The sequence below is a fragment of the Echinops telfairi genome, unplaced genomic scaffold (genome assembly GCF_000313985.2).
Source record: "Echinops telfairi isolate 266 unplaced genomic scaffold, ASM31398v2 ScPeMD7_7424;HRSCAF=8462, whole genome shotgun sequence".
Classification (NCBI taxonomy): domain Eukaryota; kingdom Metazoa; phylum Chordata; class Mammalia; order Afrosoricida; family Tenrecidae; genus Echinops; species Echinops telfairi.
Genome location: NW_022111324.1, coordinates 31,494,664 through 31,504,763, shown reverse-complemented (window position 1 = coordinate 31,504,763; position 10,100 = coordinate 31,494,664).

Genomic DNA, 10,100 nt, shown 5'->3' with positions numbered 1-10,100 from the left:
ATAAGTTGGATTTAATTAAGGATTTTTAAATAAGAATCTGAATACTATGTTTTACTAATTATTGAATTTAATATTTAGGATGGATCCCTGTTTGCATAGTGTTTAAGGCTTGCCTAAAAACTGAAAGGTCAGCAAATGAACCCACCAGTCATTCCTCAGGAAAATGATGTGGGAATCTACTACTATAAAGATTATAGCTCTGATAATTCTATGGGGCAGCTTTACTCTGTACTACAGGATTGCTATGAGTAAGAATTCACTCCATTATAGCATATTTGGTTATAGATATAAAATAGAGCTTCCTGGAAAGCTTTATTATATACAAGAATATATATATGAAGAGATATATATATTCTTTGCTAGAGAAGATATACTTAGAAAATAAACATTTTTGTCTATGTAAGTTATATACCTCTAATTCTGTATATGTAAGTAACTGTTTTTAAAATGCTCATTCTTTAATATTATATGAAGAATCTTTTAGGTTGTGAAATATTATCCATGGCTGAGCTCCACATGAATTCTTTGAAATATTAGTCAAACCTATATATTTTCTTTTATAATGCTACCTTTTCTCCAAACCCACTGGAAATTCACATTTATTTATATGGATGACACTGAGTAATACATCTAAATCATATATACACACACACACACACACACAAACACACACACACACACACCTCCTTGTAACAGAAGGACATAGCCTATGCTTGATCTTACATGTCAAGGAAAGGCAGAGCTTGTATTATCTTGAGTAGTTTATGCTTTTCAATCTCGGTGGAGTGTGGATTTCAGTGTCTAGCACAAGAAAAAGGACAAATGTGGGGTGGAAGACACAATTCCCAATATCATTCAAGTGTTGTGTTTTCTTCACAATTATTTCCGAGGAAGAAGTAAACTGGTACTAGAATCACTAAATTTAAATAACTAAATTTAATTTCAGACCAATATGAAGATCTGCCCTAAAGATTTAGTATATGACCTTTCTGAGCTTACATTAAGAAACACATTTCATCCATTATTCATTAAGTACATGTTAAAGGCATAACTTTGTACTAGTTATCTTAATGGTGATCATCCCAATTATGAAAAGCAGGTTGCTATTTTAATAGGTTTCTCGGGTTGCTCAAGATTTATTCTAGTACAAATTAATTTTTTTCCAAGTTTGTCTTAAATTCTTTAAAAGTACAAAATCCTTTCTACATTTACTTTGAGAAGAAAATGATCTGCTAGCTCTCAGCTCGCTGAGTGGATCTGGCCTCTGGAATTGAACGGCTACGGGTTTTCATGGAGCTGTTGTTTTCCCGGCTGACCAGAAACTAGAAAAGGTGATTCTATTTCACAAATTATACAGTGAAATGAAAAGTGGAGTTAGATACTGTTACAGTACCATAACTCTAAGTGAAGCAGAGTGAATAATTTCCTGTGCCATATGCAGCCTCTGTTACTTGGGCACAGCAGTCATCAATTCAAACCAGGAAATAATAAAAGATTACAAAAACGGGGCTAGGAACTGTAAGAAGCCAGATATACAGGGAGAATTTAATTATCTAAATTAATTTTAACCAAGACCCATGTCAGGCCTCTGCAGGTTGGGAACAGTGTTGCTACTAGAATGAGCCCTGCGTGCTATTAAGAAATATTCAACCATCACTAGTCTCATAAAGTGTGCCTAAGATTGAAACCAACAACCAGAAATTACCTTCCAATACCGTCCTTTATTAAAATATCCTTTGGATGTACTTTAAAAAATATATGAATAAATACTTTTGACAAATCATACAGAAATCATATACCTTTGTTAATGATAATCATTAAGGTATTCCTTTTAAACGTCATGTATGCATTACTAATATATGTCATTCTGTAGTAATATGTTAACAGCTTTCATTTCTTCATGGACAAGGAAAGGAAACATTACATTGCTCTTTCCAATAAGCAGACTTCAAGGCAATACTTTCCTAATAACAGACCGAATCAGTGTGGGGAAGCGGTACATGCTCACTATATAAATGTGGTAGCCCTTAGCAATAAGAATATAAAGACATGCAATTTTGAATATGAACTGCATTGCATGCAAATTATTATTGCTTCTAGGTAAAAATAAAGGGACTATTGATGTAAGGCTGAACCACAGTATTACAAGTAGAAGCTGAATCAAAACAAAGTTAAAAACCAGAAGGGCATAGCATAGCCCTGATTTCCCTCATAATCTGTGTTTCCTTTTACTCATTCTATATCTGAATAAAAACACATAGAGGTGCATGTATCATACAAGGATCCCCACATGCATTATAAAATATGTAGGCAATCCATCAATTTGTATAAAGGTCCTGGTTGTTCTTAGGTGCCATTGAGTTGTTTCCATAGCAACCCCACACACAACAGAATGAAACAGGGCAGTTTCCTGAGCCATCCTCACACTTGTTCTTATGCCTGAGCTGATTGTAGCCGCGGTGTCAATCATCTCCTCGAGGCTGTTCTCTTTTTAGATACACTTCCACTGCTCCACGCATGATGTTCTTCTGCAGGGATGCTGTCTCCTGACATTAGGTCCAATGTATGTAAGATGAAGTCTTGCCATCCTTGCCCAGAGGAACAGTCTGACCTTACTTCTTCCAATACATTTTGGGTTATCCGTTTAGTAATCCAGGTATTCCAATCTTCTTTTCCAGCACCACAATTCAAATGCATGTATTCTTCTATGCTCTGCCTTATTCAATAACCAACTTTCACATGCATATAATGCACATGACAACACCATGGCTCAGGTAAGACACAGCTTAGTCTTAAACATAAGATCCCTGCTCTTCTCTACTCTAAAGAGGTCTTGTGCAGCTGACTTACCTAATGCAACTAGTCTTTTAAGCTCTTGATGGCTGCTTCCATGAGCATTGATTGTGGATCCAAGTAAGACAAAATCTTTGATAGCTTCAACCTTTTCTCCATTTATCATGCAGTTACCTATTGGTCCTGTTGTGAGGATTTTGGTCTTACTTAAATTGAGTTGTAATTCACACTGAAATCAGAAATCCTCCATCTTCATCAGCACTTACTTCAATTCTCCCTCACTTTCAGTAAGCAAATTTGTGTCATCTGTGTATCGCAGGTTAATAAGCCTTCTTCAAATCTGGATGCTGCACTTTTCCTCATATAAACCAGCTACTTTGATGATTTACTCAGCATATAGATTAAACAAATACAGCAAGAGGATAAAACCCTGACTCACACCTTTCCTGATTTTAAACCATCTATTATTCCTGACTGCAATGTTGCCAGTTCAGAAGCACCAGCCAAACTGCAGGACAAAGACAAGGTTGTCTACTCCTGTAAACAGTTACAGTCTTAAAAACCCATGGAGAAATGTACACCTGGTTCTGAAGGGCTCTCAGTTGGAATGCACTCTATGGTGAGTTTGGAGTGTTTGGAGTGGCCTTTACAGCCTGAATATTGAATGTCCGTATGGTTCAGTTTTCTTTCTTTCTTTTCTTTTCAGATTTTATATATATATAAATATATATACAATTCTGTCATCATTTCACCCTTTAACATACACACACACCTATTAACTAATGCACATGATAATTTCATATCTAATCGTTACACAATTTATAGATCAAAATGTTCCTCTTAATAATAGTCACTGCTTTACAGAAATGCTATAGTTAAGCGTGCGTTGTTCTATTGCTTTTTCAGATACAGCATTCTTAACCTTTTTAAGGTTTGGGACAATCTTGCCTCCAGCAGTCAAGTCTATCCACCCCACTTTGTGCCTCTTTGTGACCAGTTTGAATTTTAAATTTGGAGTTTCAAATATGCTCACAATGATGCAGTGCACATATTAGACTAAAGGACAATGCAAACCTAATTTTATGTGCATAGTGAAAATAAACAAATCAAGTGAGACCCTTTATTGTATATTCTTATATTGCATGTGTCTGGAACGGAATCTGCAGTATCTCCGTGGTACACCTGTACACTAGATGATATAAAACAAGTATAATTGAAAATGATTAAGCTGAAATTATATAATCGATTCAGAGCAGCACTAGTGTGCACTAAAAACAAGATTTGCCTCCTCCAAATTTTATGAAATTTTTTTAAAAATAATTTTATTGGGGGCTCATACAACGCTTATCACAATCCATCCATCCATCCATCCATTGTGTCAAGCACATTTGTACATATATTGCCATCATCATTCTCAAAACATTTGCTTTCAACTTGAGCCCTTGGTATCAGCTCATTTTTCCCCTTTCTCCCCACTTCCCCTCCCCCATGAACCCTTGATAATTTATAAATTATTATTTTGTCATATCTTACACCATACTAAGTCTCCCTTCACCCACTTCTGCGCTACCCATCCCCAAGGGAGGAGGTTATATGTAGATCCTTGTAATCTGTTCTCCCTTTCAACCCCACCCTCCCTCCACCCTCCCGGTATCGCCACTCTCACCACTTGTCCTGAGGGGTTCATCTGTCCTGGATTCCCTGTGTTCCCAGTTCCTATCTGTACCAGTGTACATCCTCTGGTCTAGCCAGATTTGTAATGTAGAATTGGGATCATGATAGTGGGGGGAGGAAGTATTCAAAAACTAGAGGAAATTATATGTTTCATCATTGCTACACTACACCCTGACTGGCTCGTCTCTTCCCTGCAGCCCTTCTGCAAGGGGATGTCCAATTTCCCACAGATGGGCCCTGGGTGCCCCCCTCCACACTCCTCTCATTCACAATGCTATGATCTTTTTTGGGGGGTCTTTGATGCCTGATACCTGATCCCTTCGATGCCTTGTGATCTCACAGGCCGGTGTTCTTCTTCCATGTAGGCTTTGTTGTTTTCAGTTAGATGGCCCCTTTTTTATCTTCCAGCCTACAAGACCCGAGATTCTATATCTTTTAGCAGCCAGGCACCATCAGCTTTCTTCACCGCATTTGCTTATGTAACTGCTTTATCTTCAGCGATCATGTTGTGTATGCTGGTGTGCCTCTCCGATGTGGGCTCTGTTGTTTCTTAGCTAGATGGCCGCCTGTATATCTTCAAGCCTTTAAGACTCCCAGATGCTATATCTTTTAATAGCCGAGCACCATCAGCTTTCTTCACCAGTTTTGCTTATGCACCCACTTTGTCCTCAGCAACCGACTCAATTGCTGAGAAATTTCTTTTAAATACATGGCCACATCCAGTATTGGAGAACTGCAATATGTAAGGTGATTTTAGAGTCTTCCTTAGGTCGTGTCTGAACTGAAGCCTTGGTAGACTAATAAAAGGTAAAGCATTGATGTTCTACTACTCTCTATGCATGAATACAACATTTAAAAATCTCTGAGAAGTTACTTACTAAATTATTGTAATATAAATGGATGCATTTCATTGATCAAAAATGCGGTTGAATTTTCAACATAAGAGCCAATGGACTTACTTTTTCCCCCCTAAAAACTACGAACATTTTTAAACACTCACTCTTGGATCAGATATCTTAAGAAGAAGTTTGTGTGAGGAGAACCAAATGCTACTCAAAAAATTGAGAAACAGTTCAAAATAAAAAAAAGTATTTTCTATTTTTTCTAGTATCTCTGAATGTGAACGTTCACAGGGGTAACTGAGGGTGAGCACTTTCTCAGCTCCGTACCATTACCTAAAAGTCGTAAGGGTGTCTAGGGAGAGCAACAATAGCACTGTTAGCTATTGCTAACTGCTAGCTATTGCTAACTGCTAGCTCCAAGGTCAGCAGTTCAAATCCAACAGATGCTCCATGGGAAAGAGATGAGGCTCTCTGCTCACATTAGGGTTTCTGTCCTAAAAAATGCCACAGAAGTTCTCTCTCAGTCAGAATTGACTCTATTTCAGGGGGTTCTTGTCTTAATTCATTTATTTGTTTATGTTTTGGGGTATCTGGTACATAGAAAGAAAAATGAAAAAAAAGCTAGCAATGAGATGAATGGACACAATAATCACCAAAAAGGAATTCAAGCACATATAGAAATATTATTATACAGATGGTACAAGACTAAGTTTCATTTTGTCCAACCACAGCTTAGGTCAGACTCCATAGCAACTAATAGCAGCCATAGACACCATTGGCTATACTGAAACACTTCCCAATGCAGAGATAAGTTGTTTCAAACATGATTTGCCCATATTACGCTTTTAACCTTTTGATACGTTCATTCTATGCAGTTAAGTCACATATCAACTACATAATTAATTCTTTCATATTTTAGAGGTGGGGGGAATAAAATTAAGATCATAAGAAAGTAGGAATTTTTCTTTAGCAAAAACCTTTCCATATTTAAAAAAAAAGAAAAGAAAATCAGGAGTCAACCTTGTCCTTGTTGTCCCTAATTTTCCTTCTTTCTTAGTACTGAAATTAATGATTGAGCTGACTTTTGAAAAGGAATTTTGGTAACCTCTCTACCATCTTAAGTTAGCATCAGTATGTCAAACATTCATTTTTATTTATGTACTATAGTGACTGAGGAGCAAAGTATATTTTAACAAAATACTTTTAAATGGTTAAATTAGTATACTTATTAAACTAATTTTAAGATAACTCCATACTCAAGGCTAAATTTTACCTTCCAACTTTTTCCTGGGAAACATTATGAGTGGTACCCAATGTAGTTAATCATATTTCCAAATTGTATTAAATGGCAACGTTAAGAAATCCCCATTACATAAGTAAAGTGTATATGTATATGATTTATAAAATCTCTCAATACTATTTGTAAGTATATATAATGAAGAAAAAATTCTGATGGGAAAAATTAGACAAATTAAGGAAAATTTATACCCAACCAAATGGAAGTTGTCCAGTTAAATAGACCTTAGGATCACTAGAAAAAGTAAAGATAAATACATAGAAAATTGATAGAAATATCGATAATATTTTCAAAGACAGAGCAAATAGAAAACAAATAGGAATAGCTAGGTGAGACAAAGACTTCTTTTTCTAAAAAGACAGGCTTTTCTTTGCCATAAAGAAAGGTTTCCATAAGTGCCAGCAGTTTTGTCTACATTCAAGGTAAGACACTTCATCTTCAGGAGGAAGTAGAGATTATAAAGCTGAATAAGACACTATAATAGTAGATAAACTTGATTACCAAGACGCAGAAAGTGTGATTATATTCATACTTGAAGACTAAACCCTGTCCCCCCGGGGGGTGGGGGTGGGATGGGAAGAATAGCATTAGATCTTACAAGGTTTTGAAGCATTGTACCTTTCTGAAGTGTAACACCAAGTCTTCCTTTCACGGTGCCTCTCACTGCCAAAGCCTCAGTGCCATTAAGTCGATTTTGAGTGATACTGAACCTAGAGGACAGTGTAGAACTAACTGCCCTGTGGTTTTCCAAGGCTGGAAACCTTTACAGAAGCAGAAAACCTTGTTTCTCCTGCAGAGGAATTGATGGCTTTGAACCACCAGCCTTGGGGTTATCAGCTTACCACATAACCTACTACACCGCCTGAGCTCCTTGTGAAGCATCTAGGTGGACTTAAACTACAATGTTTCACTTCAGCACTTAATTATTTGCACCTCTGGGTGCAAATAGATGGGAAAATGGAGCACAGTGAGGAGAAGGTGGTTACTAGTGTCAGACAGCTGTCCTGAGACCAGAGGACAACCATCAAGAAAGACCCTGGAGATTTCCTCCATCGCAAGGCATTTAATTAGCATAAACAAGTCAGAATTGTTCTGAATGAAAACACTGAGTGAAATTCAGCATATTGAGGCAGATACAAAAAGTATTCAATTCAGAGAAGCTGAATATCTATGAAATCCATAAATAACTAAGTAGATATTTAGTTATTAAATTTTTAACTTAATAGCTCTGGGAATTCCAAGTCCTGTACAGGCTTTCATGAACTGTGATGAAATGATAAAATAGATTCTGACTCATAAATTCCCCAAGTCTTTAAATCCTTAAGGGAGCAGATTACCTCATTTTCCTCATATGGAGTGACTGGTGGGTGTGAATCAGCAAAATTCTGCTTAGTCGTCAAAAGGCTTTCCCTATAGGGCCACAGTGACTCTTTAGAGGTTACCATAGATCAAGACAGTTGCACAATATGACCAATGATTAGTAAAGAGTTACTAATATTCCACATACATGTATGTATTTAAATGTTTTGGAAACCAAAATGTATTATAGATAAATAAATACGTGATATAGCTGTCTGAGCACAAGTAAACATAGAACATATAGGTATGGCTTCTAGGAGATTCTCTACCAATCGGAGTTTGATCAACAAAGCAGTAACAGATATGAGTGGACACTAAGACGTAGGGATTAATATGTGCAGATCAAAATTAGGAAAGGTGTGCATCAGGGTTGAATCCTCTCACGATGCTTATTCAATCTGAATGATGATCAAATAATCAGAGAAGCTGGATTATATGAAGAAGTATGTGACATCAGGATTGAAGGAAGGCCAATGAACAGCATTCCACATGCAGATGACACAAACTTGTTTGCTGAACTTGAGGAGGACTTGAAGTGCTTATTAATGGAGATGAAGGAGTACAGTCTTTAGTGTGGATGACAACTCAACGCGAAGAGTACTGAAATCCTCACACTTAGATCAATCAGTAGATAACATGGTAAATGGAGAAAAGATCGGCTGTTTCAAGGACTTCATCTGGCTTGGATCCAAAACCCATGTTCATAGAAGCAGTATTAAAGACATCAAATGATGCATTGTGTTAGGTAAATATAAAATGTTCAGAGGCAAGTATATTACATTGAGAACTGGGATACACCTGACCTAGCTATGGTGTTTTCTATCACCTCCTATGCAAGTGAAAATTGGACATTGAATAAGGAAGACCAAAGGAAAATCAATGCATGTGAACTACATTGTAGACTCAGAATTTCAAGCATACAATGGACTGAAAAACAAACAAGCAGACACGCCAAAAACAAACCTGTCTTGGAAGAAGTACAACAACAAGAATGCTCATTAGAGGCAAAAAGAGAGAGAGAGAGAGAGAGAGAGAGAGAGAGAGAGAGAGAGAGACTTGGTCTCTTGCTTTGGACATGTCAGAAGAGACAAGTCTCTGGAAAGGACGTCATGTTTGGTAAAATAAAGGGGCAGTGAAACAAAGGAAGGCCTTGACTAGATCGATTGACATCGTGACCACACAATGGGCCCAAACATGAGAACAATGTTGACGAGGTTGAAGGATTGTGCGGTGTTTCATCGTTGGAACGACTGAATGGCACCATCAACGACAACAACATGTCTAAACTCTGCTCACATTTGAAAAAAAGAATAAAAGCAAACTATGAGTCGGAAACTTAAAAGTACCTTTTAGAACAAACCATCTAACTACAATGACCCCAGGGGTGTTCCAGAGGTGTTATGAACTGTGGGCCTTGAACAAAATTCTTAATGCTCTCTGATATAACTAATTCATACTTGCTCTACTTGAAAAATACATATGTTCTAGAAAAGCATTCACATAAATAGAAATTCATGAAGCTGCATAAGTAGAAATATTGGGACACATTGACAGCCTGATATTAATGTCCATATCAGATAGAAATCAGATGAACTCAAACACATTTTAGCAAGGTGGAGCCTGGGAGGGGGGGCGCAATTTTTAGGCTACAATGTCATTCTCAAAAGTGAATTCTATCAATTAAAAAAATTATGAAACCAAGGCATGGTAAAATTTATTTGCTCATGGATAGGGCAGGACTCAATAAGATAAAATATTCACAATGGACATAGAGACAACATCATCTTAAATGAGAAAAGATAAAAATTGTCAAAGATTTCATTTTACTTAGATCCACAACAAATGCTAATGGAGGCACCAGTTAAGAAATCAAAAGAGATACTGCATTGGGCTAAATCTGCTTCAAGGGACTTATTTAAGGCAAGGAATGATACTGCCTCAAGGAAACAAAAGTTACATTACCTCATATGCATGAGAAATAGGACAATGGGATAAGAAACACCAGACAAGAATTGATGCATTTGAATTATGATATCAAATAATTTTTTTTAACTCAACATGCAATTTATTTTTTTTTTTTAGATTACAATTTAAGTTGGAATTTATTTTATTTATTTATTTATTTATTTATTTTA